The following is a 12,072-nucleotide window of genomic DNA, read 5'->3' on the forward strand; positions in this document are numbered from 1 at the left end:
ACCCCGAAGGACCGCTCGCACTCGCACCCCCACCCCGAAGGACCGCTCGCACCCCCACAGTCTCCTCCCCATCATGGAGAAGCTGCCTACCGTTGTCCTGCTGCTTTCTCTGCCGGCGGTCCCGCCCCTTCTCTGAGCCCTACGTTTGCGCTGCTTCCTCTTCCGGCGGTCTCGCCCTTTCTCTGCAGGAACGCCGGAAGAGGAAGGGGCGGGACCGCCGGCAGAGGAAGCAGCAGGACAACGGTAGGCAGCTTCTCCATGATGGGGGGGTGTGCGAGCGGTCCTTTGGGGTGGGGGTGCGAGCTGTCCTTCGGGGTGGGGGTGCGAGCGGTTCTGCGGGGGGGGGGGGGGGTGAATCAGGCTTTCAGGGTGGGGACAGGACTTCAAGGGGGGACAGGTGTTCCCTCTAAGCTGAGCAGGAGTCCTCCACCCACAGTCTCACCAATAGAGGGTGCTGTTTTACTGTCACATTTTTCAATTGTGAGGGACAGGCAAGTTCTGCAGGACTCCAGGGAACATACCTGTCCTTAGCGACTGAAAATATTCCACCCCCTAGTGGTAGCAATGCAGCTGGAGGACACCTGCTCAGCTTAGAGGGAACAGGACTTCAAGGGGGAGAGGAGAGTCGGTGCGGGCGAAAGGAGAGTAGGGGCGGCGAGAGGAGAGTTGGGGCGGGTGAAAGGAGAGTCGGGCGGCGACGGGAGAGTTGGGGCGGAATGCGCGGTATACGGGTGTGCGCGCTATATAAAAATTTCTTTACATAAATTTCCGCGCGCTATACCCATGTGCGCATTTTACACGGGTGCGCGGTATATGAGTGAAAATACGGTACATCTGTTTATAGCAGTGGTCTCAAACTCATGGCCCGGGGGTCACATGCGGGCCTGCCAGGTACTATTTTGAGGCCTTCGGTATGTTTATCATAATCACAAAAGTAATAAAACAGTTTCTTGATCATATCTCTCTTTAGCTATAAATTACAATATTATTAAGACTTAGCCAAAAGTAAAGATTTATAAACTATAAAGAGTTTTAGCTCATGCAAAATTGTCATTTCTTTAATAAGACATTAACTATTTTTTCTGAGGCCCTTCAAGTATAACGTGACCATTTATTTTTTTCATCAAAACAGGACATCTATTAATTTTCAGTCCCACCCCCAATCCTGCCCCCAATTTATTCCATTCATTTTTCATGTACACACAATATCTTATTAATTCATAATGATAAACATAAAATTAAAAAAACACACAAAGCACACTATATGCAGAGAAAATGTTAATCATCATTTACGAGTTGTTTTTTTTTTTTCAAAGATGTCAAGGCAGATGACTTTAAAATATGCAATGTCACCTCAGTAACTATAGAAAAATAGACAAATTAGTGCAAAATATATACAGCAGATATAAATTCTCAAAACTGACACATTTTGATCACTAAATTGAAAAAATCATTGTTCCTACCTTTGCTGTCTGGTGATTTCATGAGTCTCAGGTTGCACTTCCTTCTGACTGTACGTCCAATATTTCTCTTTTCCTTTCTTTCGCATACAACATTTCTTTCACAATCCAGCCACATCCCCTTTGGGTCCAGGTCTCTCTCTCTTTTCCCTCTGTTACCCTCCCCAGATCCAGTGTCGGCTCTCCTTTGTACCAGGTCTCCCTCTCTCTCCCTCCTCTGTTATGATCTTCCATCTCTCTGTTCTTCCTCAGGGTCTCTCCCCCTCTGTCTGCACCTCTCATAAGTTCAGCATCTGCCTCCTGTCTTTCCCCATTGGTACAGGCCTTTCTCCCTCTAATCTTTCTTCTGCATCCAATCCCACTCACAACCGGTCTTTCTCTGCCTCTCTCTCCTTCCTTCCTCCCTCCTTACTATGTCCCCCTCACTGCCTGTGTTCCACCCCTCCCCCGAAGCCAGCCTGCCTGCCTGCCTCTCTCTCTCCCTGCTGTGCTGAAGCCAGCCTGCCTATCTGCCTCCCTCCCTCCGAAGCCTGGCCTACCGCCGATGATTCTGCTCCCCCCACATGGTCCTCTGCCGCCCGCTACTGCTTCCCACCTGCCGCCATAACAACTGCAGGAAAGGAAGGGCCAGGCGCCGGCCATCAAGCCTTCTCCCTGACTTCAATTTTGACATTGGAGAGGAAGTTCCAGGCCAGCCAGGCAGTGATTGGCTAGCCCAGAACTTCCTCTTCGATGTCAGAATTGATGTCGGGGAGGCGGCTTGTGGGCCAGTGCCTGGACCTTCCTTTCCTGTAGTTGCAGCAGTGGGCGGAGAAGCAGGGAGAGAGCCCATTCTCCGTGATCGCCTGTCCCGTTGTCCCCACACACACAGCTTCGGGACGCCATCTCTGAGAACGGGACATTTCGGCGTCCCGAAGCTGTGCGTGAGGACAACGGGACAAGGGATCTAAAAACGGGACAGTCCTGTTCAAAGTGGGACGTATGGTCACATTATCTAAGTACCTACAAATCCAAAATGTGGCCCTGCAAAGGGTTTGAGTTTCAGACCACTGGTATATACCATGTTTCCCTGAAAATAAGACAGTGTCATATTAATTTTAAGCCCAAAAAACACACTAGGTCTTATTTTCGGGGTATGTACAAGATCATCTCTCCCTTCTTCTCCTTCACCTCAATTCTTCATCTTTCCTTTCTCACCCCCACATGTGCATCATTCCTCCCCTCCCTCTCATCTCTCATGCAGCAGGACCCTTGCCCAGCTTCTATCCTACCCTCCCTCCCATCCTTCGTGCAACAGGACCCTTGCCCAGCTTCCCTTCCTTTGTGCAGCAGGACCCTTGCCCAGCTTCTATCCTATGCTCCCTCCCATCCCTTGTGCAGCAGAACTCTTGAGTGAGCACCCCCCCGAGCACCCACCCCCAAGAAGAACCCCCCATCCTTCCCTCCCATCCGAACCCCGCCGACTGCAGGTGAACCCTACATATCTCCCTACGTAGCGTCGGGCCAGCAGCACTCTAAACAGGTTGCGTCGGCCTTGTCCGCCCGTGAATTCACTTTCCATCAATATATTGTAAATAGTAGTAGAGTATAACTATGGAGATCTTAAGCACACCAGCTCAGTTCAATTCCAACTGTCTAAGTGGTAACATATCTGCATTGTTTTAGATGGCATCCAGAGACTGCAAACATTTGGCAGATGCATTTTGCTATGCATGCAGTTAATTTATCAAGACAAAAGGGAAAAAGTATTCCACAGAAGCATCTGTTAAGATGTGTGATGCCTACAGGCTTGCTATCTTCTGCCAAATTTCTGTCTGGACTCCTCATAAGATCTAAGAGCCTGATCTCTACAGCAGAGTTTCTCAACTTCTTCAAGCCAAGTACCCCCTAAGTCTAACAAATATTAACCAATTACCCCAACTCCGCTCCACACCCACTCAAGCTCTACCCCTGACCCTTCCCCCTAATAGTAGTACTTATTGTAATGCAATTTCTTCCATTCATTTTTCATGTACACACAATATAAACTTAGTAACAATTCATAATGGTAACCGCAAAATTAAAAAAACACATACACAGAGAAAATGTTAATTATCATTTATATTTATTTTTTTTCATAGAGGTCAAGGCTTTAAATATGCAAGACTTTAAAATATGCAATACCCAAACAACAATAGCAAAAAAGTCCCCAATAAATATAAAGCAAACCAACAAATGGACTTTAACACTTAGTTGTCTAACGTGTAGAACACTTTTATATGAGGCCCTCAGATTCCTGCACTAATCAATGATCACATCGATATAGCTGTCTGCAGGTATTGCAGTTTTCTTTTATCAGGCTTCATATATTTTTTATAAATGAAATTTAAAAGTGAACCACACTAAACATACTTATTTAAAAGCTGTGTGCAGAAAAGCGACACTTATCTTTTTACTTATCACTTGTTCTAAGGCTTAAACAGCTGGCCCAACGAGACCCGTTTTCCCAGATATTGGCTTCTTCGGGGGTCTATGTGTTCAGGTTTAAACAGCTCAACCATTTTTGATCTGTAAATCACAGGTTGAGCTGCAGGATTTTTGACAGACCTGTCTTTTTTATTCATTTTTTTCCATGGCACAGATATTTTGCATGTGTTACACATGCAAAATATCTGCCCCATTAAAAAAAAAAAATTAATAAAAGACAGGTAGGCCTGTCAAAAAAATGTGTCCCCCCCCCAAACAAACGTGCCTCCCCTCCCCGGAGAAAAAAGCAGGAGGTATGCCAACTCCCTCCTGCCATCAGCGTTTAAAAAAAAAAAAAAAAAGCTGCACGGCCCCCCCCTCCCCCCACCGGCATGGCCTAACCCCAGCACCAAAAAGTTGGGAGCAGGAGGGGTGCTCAGTCCTTCCTGCTCCTAGGCTTTTCACCCCTGGCTCACCACTGGTCGGCCCAGCAGGTCGGGCCCGGCACACCCACCCCAGTACCTTTAAAAAAGTTGGGAGCAGGAGGAGTGCTCAGTCCTTACTGCTCCTAGGCTTTCCACCCCTGGCTTACCACTGGTCAGCCCAGGCGGTCGGGCCCGGCCCACCCACCCCAGTACCTTTAAAAAAGTTGGGAGCCGGAGGGGTGCCCGGTCCCTCCTGCTCCTTGCGATAAGGCTCCACCATCTTCGGGAGCAGGAGGGGTGCCCAGACCTTCCTGCTCCTACGCCGTGTCAATTATCTTCGGGAGCAGGAGGAAAGTCCTCCTGCTCTGGCCGCCCAATAGCGGCCTTAGGCCCTGCCCTGGTGCATCATCTGATGCACCTGGAGGGGCCTAAGGCCCTGACTGGCTGAGAAGCCTTGAGCTCCTCCTTTGGGCCGGGGGTGGGAGGCCTAGGAGCAGAAGGGACTGAGCACCTCTCCTGCTCTCAACTTTTTGGTGCCAGGGTTGGGCCGTGCTGGTTTGGAGGGGGTGAAATGCAAGGACCGAGCCAATCGGGGGGGGGGGGGGGGGGAGGGGGTGATGCCATGGTACTTTTTTTTTTAACGCTGAAGGCAGGAGGGAGTTGGCTTACCTCCTTCTTTTTTTCTCCGGGGGGAGGGGGGGTGCGTTTGTGTGTGGTAGGGCTGTGCCGGGAGGGGGCAAGGGAGAGATCGGGGCCTGTGGGGGGGTTGTCAGGTAGGGCCAGGGTGTCGGCCGGTGCCCGATTTCTCTTCCCTGCTCGACGGACTCTCCAGCTCTCTGCCGCCTTTCCACGCAGTACAGGCCCGCTTTAAACCCACAGGCTTGCACTGCAGGAACGGCGGCAGAGAGGAGAGTCCGAGAGCAGGCAAGAAAAATCTGGGCAGAGCAGAGCAGGCAGGAGAGATCGGGGCTGAGCTCTGACAGCAGTGACAGGAGGCTGCTTCTCCTGTCACTACTGTCAGGGTGTGCGCATGAGCGGGGATCACTCTGGCCATGGGTAGGGGCCATGTTAATGATTGTCCCCATTTGCATGCAGGCCATTACTGAATTCGTCGGCTGGCATACAAACTAAAATGGATCATGCACGGTTTGGAGGTTTAGTGAATCTAGGCCACAGACCTTCCCTCCCTCCCCGGAACACATCAGGCTATATGCTGGAAACGAAGACGGAAAGCTGACAGGATTGATGGTCAGTCTAGAAGAGGTATTTAGGCAGATTGATAGGCTTAAGAGCGATAAATCCTCGGGACCAGATGGTATCCATCCAAGGGTCATCAAGGAACTGCTGAACTGTTTCAACTAATAGCCAATCTGTCGATCAAATCGCGAAAGATTCCGGAAGATTGGAAGGTGGCGAATGTTATGCCGATCTTCAAGAAAGGTTTGAGGGGAAATCCAGAAAACTACAGATCGGCGAGTCCGACCTCAGTACCGGAAAAAATTGTAGAGGCGCTGATAAAGGACTGCATCATTGATCACCTTGACAGACATGAGCTGATGAGGACCAGTCAGCAAGGTTTTAGCAAAGGCAGATCGTGTTTGACGAACTTGCTGCACTTCTTTGAGGGAGTAAATAGGCAGATAGACAAGGGCGATCCAGTCGACAATGTATATCTGGATTTTTAGAAGGAATTTGACAATGTTCCACATCAACGACTACTTCGGAAAATTGCAAGCCATGGAATCGAGGGTGAAATACTCACATGGATTAAAAACTGGCTGGAGCATAGGAAACAGAGAGTGGGGGGTAAATGGACAATATTCGGACTGGAAGAGCGTCACCAGTGGGGTGCCGCAGGGCTCGGTTCTTGGACCCGTGCTCTTCAACATCTTTGGAATGGGCATCGACATGGTAGATGAGGTTCAACGTGGATAAGTGTAAGTGATGCATGCAGGTAACAAAAATCTCATGCACGAATACAGGATGTCCGGGGCGGTACTTGGAGAGACCTCCCAGCAAAGAGACTTGGGAGTTCTGATCGACAAGTCGATGAAGCCGTCCGCACGTGTTGTGGCGGCGGCGAAAAGAGCGAACAGAATGCTAGGAATGATAAAGAAGGGGATCATGAACAGATCGGAGAAGGTTATCATGCCATTGTATCAGGCAGAGCTTGGTGTGCCCTCACCTGGAGTACTGCGTCCAGCACTGGTCGCCGTACATGAAGGACACGGTACTACTCAAAAGGGTCCAGAGAAGAGCGACTAAGATGGTTAAGGGGTTGGAGGAGTTGCCATACAGCGAAAGATTAGAAAAACTGGGCCTCTTCTCCCTCGAATAGAAGAGATTGAGAGGGGACATGATCGAAACATTCAAGGTACTGAAGGGAATAGATTTGGTAGATAAGGACAGGTTGTTCACCCTCTCCAAGGTAGGGAGAAAGAAAGGGCACTCTCTAAAATTGAAAGGGGATAGATTCCGTATGAACATTAGGAAGTTCTTCTTCACCCAGAGAGTGGTAGAAAACTGGAAAGCTCTTCCGGAGTCTGTCATAGGGGAGAACACCCTCCAGGGATTCAAGCCAAAGTAAGAGAAGTTCCTGCTGAACCAGAACGTACACAGGTAGGGATAGTCTCAGGGCGCTGGTCTTTGACCAGAGGGCCACCGCGTGAGCGGACTGCTGGGCACGATGGACCACCGGTCTGACTCAGCAGTGGCAATTCTTATGTTCTCTCTGCCCTCTCCCTGACATTTATTTATTATTTATTTCTATTATTCAACAAAATTTACAAGAATACAATAAACACAGGGAGGAACAACAAAACAGAAGTATTACAGATTCATACTTATAGAAATAAATAAATTATTTCTTTTTCCCTTTCTTAGACCACTATAATAGGGGGATGGTCAATCAAAAAATTTTGAGAGAAAATTAAAGAGGAATTTAATTAACAATTAGGCTTTATGTTCTAAGCACCAGCTATTAATTTCTATTTTCCCTCAGTCCTTGATGATTTTCTTTACATCCAAGAATTCCTTCAGATGATTAGGAGAGAAAAATGTATATTTAACTCCCAAATACCTAACTAAGCATTTGCAGGGGTATGCTAACAAGAAAGTTGCTCCCAATTTAATAGTATCTTGACGCATAGAAAGAAATTCTTTCCTCCGTTCTTGTGTAGTCTTTGCGACATCAGGATATATCCAAATTTTTTGTTCCCCAAATAGTTTCTGTGAATTTTTAAAGAATAATTTCATAATCATATTCACATCTTGCTCAAAAACAAATGATACTAAGAGCGTAGCTCTAGCAGTATCAGCAGTAATTGTTTGTTCAAGAAGAGCAGTCACATTAACAAATTCTATTTCATTATTTTTTTTCCTTATCTCTTTCTCTCCTTCTTCTCTTCTGGATATCTTCTTATTTGGTAAATAGTAGATTTTATTTATAGGTGGAATACAATTTGACAAAATCTTTAAATTTTCTATCAAGTATCTTTTCAATAAGTCAAAAGGCAATATATACCCGGAATTTGAGGAAAATTTAAAATACGGATGTTCAGACGTCTATTGAAATTTTCAAATTGCTCCAATTTCTTATTTATAAGGGAACTATCTTTAATTGAAGCCATCTTGAATTGTTGTAAATGCAATATATCCTCCTGCATCTGCTTAGTTTGAGAGCAATAGAATTCATTTTCATTGTTTCCACAGTTTTAGTCAATGAGTCCAAATTTTCCACTATTTTTGTTACCTCTTCAGATGATTTTTCCACTTTTGTCTCCATCCACTGAAGTAAAGACCAGATGCTTTGAAGGGAAACCTCCGTCGGGAGAGGACAAATTCCCCCTCTCTTGTTGGCTTCCATCAGCTGACTAGCCCCAGACGCTGTGCCCTCTTCAGGAGACCCCCCGCCTCCACTTCCGGGATCGCGTGTCTCTCGCCTCAGCGTTCCGGCAGTCGCTGGACACGGAGGAGTGAGGGAAACCGGAGGAGACAAAGATGGGAGGGAGGGCACTCGGGGAAGGCAAACAAGAAAAAGATCTGGGGGTATTGGTGGATAACACAATGAAGCCGGCGGCGCAATGTGCAGCGGCCTCAAAAAAAGCGAACAGAATGTTGGGCATTATCAAAAAAGGTATCACTACCAGAACGAAGGAAGTTATCCTGCCACTGTATCGAGCAATGGTGCGCCCACATCTGGAATACTGCATCCAATACTGGTCGCCATACCTCAGGAAGGACATGGCAATACTCGAGAGGGTCCAGAGGAGGGCAACGAGGATGATAAAGGGTATGGAGAACCTTTCATATGCCGAACGGTTGGACAGGCTGGGGCTCTTTACCCTGGAGAAGCGGAGACTGAGAGGGGACATGATAGAGACTTATAAAATAATGAGAGGCATAGAGAAGGTGGAGAGGGACAGATTCTTTAGACTAGCAGGGACAACTAAAACAAGAGGTCATTCAGAAAAACTGAGAGGAGACAGATTCATAACGAATGCAAGGAAGTTCTTCTTCACTCAGAGGGTGGTGGACACCTGGAACGCGCTTCCCGGAGAGGTGATAAGACAGAGTACAATTCTGGGGTTCAAAAAGGGACTGGATGACTTCCTGGAAGCGAAGGGGATTACAGGGTACAGATAGAGTTACCTTACAGGACATTGAGCGAATAGGGTATGGATATTTTAGGTTAGGTAGGGAACACTTCCAGGTCATGGACCTGGGGGCCGCCGTGGGAGCGGACTGCCGGGCACGATGGACCCCTGGTCTGACCCAGCAGAGGCAATGCTTATGTTCTTATGTTTCAATGCCCGAAAGGGCAAGCGACTCCCTCTCTTCGCCGCCCAACGCCGGGTTCTCTACTCCGGATAGTGCAGGTGCTGGAAGAGCCGAAAAGAAGCTGTCCATCGTTTGCTGCCGAGGGGTAGACGCCAGGGCCGGCGAGGAAGGACCCCTGACCACCCTTTCCTCTTCGTATGGGGCATAAGAAACGAGGTAAAAAATTCAAGAAGAAGCTAAACTCGGAGAGATCTTAGCGCGTCTCTCACATCGCCGCCAACTTGGCCCGCCCCCTCGCACTCTCCCTGACATTTATAAGAACATAAGCAATGCCTCTGCCGGGTCAGACCTGAGGTCCATCGTGCCCAGCAGTCCGCTCATGCGGCGGCCCAACAGGCCCAGGATCTGTGCAGTAATCCTCTATTTATACCCCTCTATCCCCTTTTCCAGCAGGAAATTGTCCAATCCTTTCTTGAACCCCAGTACCGTACTCTGCCCTATTACGCTCTCTGGAAGCGCATTCCAGGTGTCCACCACACGTTGGGTAAAGAAGAACTTCCTAGCATTCATTTTGAATCTGTCCCCTTTCAACTTTTCTGAATGCCCTCTTGTTCTTTTATTATTCGAAAGTTTGAAGAATCTGTCCCTCTATACTCTCTCTATCCTTCCCTCTATTCTGTCCTCCCCATCCATCTTTCTCTCTCCATGAATCCAACACTTTCTGCCTCCTGCACGCTATCTCTTTCTCCTCGCCCCTTCCCTCAAGTGTGACATCCCTCCTTCCCACCCCCCGTCCATCTCTCCCCAACCCCACTTACAACATGCTCTTTCCCCACATCATGTCCATTTCTCCCTCTCTCATCACTCTCAATCATCTTGCAACAATTTTCCTTCCTTTCCTCCATCTCCCAAACTCCACTCACATCTAATATGCTCATTCCCCATGTACCATCTCACTCTCCCCTCCAGCGTGCAACACCTTTGTTTTCCCTCCCCTTCAAGTCCAGCACCACCTTTCTCTTCCCCTCCCCTTCTGCCAGGTCCAGCAGCACCTCTTCTCCCTTCCCTTTCCCTCCCCCTTGTCCAGCAGCACCTCTCCTTCTCCCCATGTTCAGCAGTACCCCTTCTCCCTGTCCCTCTCTAGCGGTAGCTCACTGTGTGCTTCCCCACACAGCTGCTGCTAGCGTTAGTTTAGCTGCAGTTCCATCAGGCAGCCTCAGGGCCTTTGCTAGGCTGGCCCGCCTCCGACAAAAGAGGAAGTTGCATCATTTGAGGCCGGCCAGCCTAGAAAAGGCCCTGAGGCTGCCTGATGAAACCACAGCTAAACTAACGCTTAGTGGCAGCTGTGTGTTGATGTTAAAATCACACAGTGAGCTGCCGCTACTTGTCTCGGGGAGGAGAGAGAAGACAAGGAAGGCAGGAAATATGTACTGGGGAGTAAAGACGAGGAAGTTGAGAGACATACAGCGCTGGCACCACATAACCCCCGACAATGGTGCACATACCCCCTGGAATACACGCACCGCATGTTGAGAACCTTTGCTCTGGAGTACAGTTTGAATCTGTGAGAGCCTCGAAAATTTCCTAACCTTGAGTAGCTCAGAGTGTGCTGTCTGGCAAAGTTTTAGGATGACTGTCCGTCACACTGGCTATCAGGTTGTCAAATGCCTTTACAATAGCATCTGACCTTGAAAAGGAAGGCTGCTTGGTGTGACTTTCAAAGCCAAATCTCCTACCTACTGCCTGATCCACAGCTTTGTGTGGGCAGAGATATGAGTAGACAGAAACCTTGTTCATGACCCTGATCAGGTCATATATATAGCATCTACCACATAATTAACCCCTGAAAGAGCCACTTGAGGGTCATCTTCACCCTCTTTTGCTGGAATCTGACTTAACTAAGTGTGACAAGTACGTGCCACAAATGAAGCCACTGTTACAGCTTTAATTCCTAGTGCTAGAGCTTCAAACTTCTCTTGTGGACCATATCCACCTTGCGATCCTGTGCAACCTTTAACCCCTTCACTTGGTAAGGAAGTTTGCTTGGACACTTGAGCTAACAGCCAATCCACCTAAGGCTGAACAAACATCTACTGAAAGTCAGGAGCATAGGGTAGAGTTTAGACATAGTCTTAGCCATCCTCAGGGAGCCTTTTGGGCCTCCCAGTACTCTGTATTTAACTTAATGATATCTGGATGCAATGGGAAGAACGTGGTCTGAGCTAAGAGCTACTCATAACTGAGACAATGAGGCTTGAGGGGATTCTAATTTCAGTTCCTGCAGTGAGTCAGTAATGACTGGAAGAAAAGGTGCCTTGAATGGGTGACACACAGAAGGATCCTCCCCCTGGTCAAGTGTGACAGCTGCCTCCTGACTGCTAGTCTCATGCTAAGAAACAGAATCTGCCAGGGAACCAGCAGCTCCCTGGGACAACAAAGTAATGGAGACAGACCCCAATCCTCCAGGAACTTGTCCAAACCTTTCTTAAAATCAGCTATGTTATCTGCTCTTACCGCATCCTCTGGAAACGCATTTCAGAGCTTAACTATTCTCTGAGTGAAAAAAATTTCCTCCAATTGGTTTTAAAAGTATTTCCCTGTAACTTCAAGTGTCCTCTAGTCTTTGTAATTTTTTTTTTTTTAATCTTTATTGACTTTACAATCTTCAATAGTGCAATACATAAATACAGTGGAACCTTGGTTTACGAGCATAATTCGTTCCAGAAGCATGCTCGTAAATCAAGTTACTCGTATATGAAAGCGAGTTTCCCCATAGGAATGAATGGAAACTCGCTTTGATTCATTCCACCAACCCCCCCCCCCCACCCGAGGCTACCGGCGCTGCTCCATCACCCCCTCCCCCCCGCTCTAACCGGCATCACACCCCCCGAACCGGTATCGCAACCCCCCCCCCCCCGCGAGAACCGCATTGCACCCCCGTGCTGAAAGCGGCATCCGCCCGC

At 48.1% G+C, this 12,072-nt stretch overlaps 1 protein-coding gene across 4 annotated transcripts in view; it reads right to left on the reverse strand.

The window, feature by feature from the left end:
• The window catches only part of QKI (QKI, KH domain containing RNA binding), a 547,679-nt gene that overhangs the window by 99,531 nt on the left and 436,076 nt on the right, over window positions 1-12,072 (reverse strand). The gene's annotated exons all lie outside the window — the stretch shown is intronic.

Source organism: Geotrypetes seraphini, chromosome 3 (genome assembly GCF_902459505.1).
Source record: "Geotrypetes seraphini chromosome 3, aGeoSer1.1, whole genome shotgun sequence".
In the NCBI taxonomy this organism is placed as follows: domain Eukaryota; kingdom Metazoa; phylum Chordata; class Amphibia; order Gymnophiona; family Dermophiidae; genus Geotrypetes; species Geotrypetes seraphini.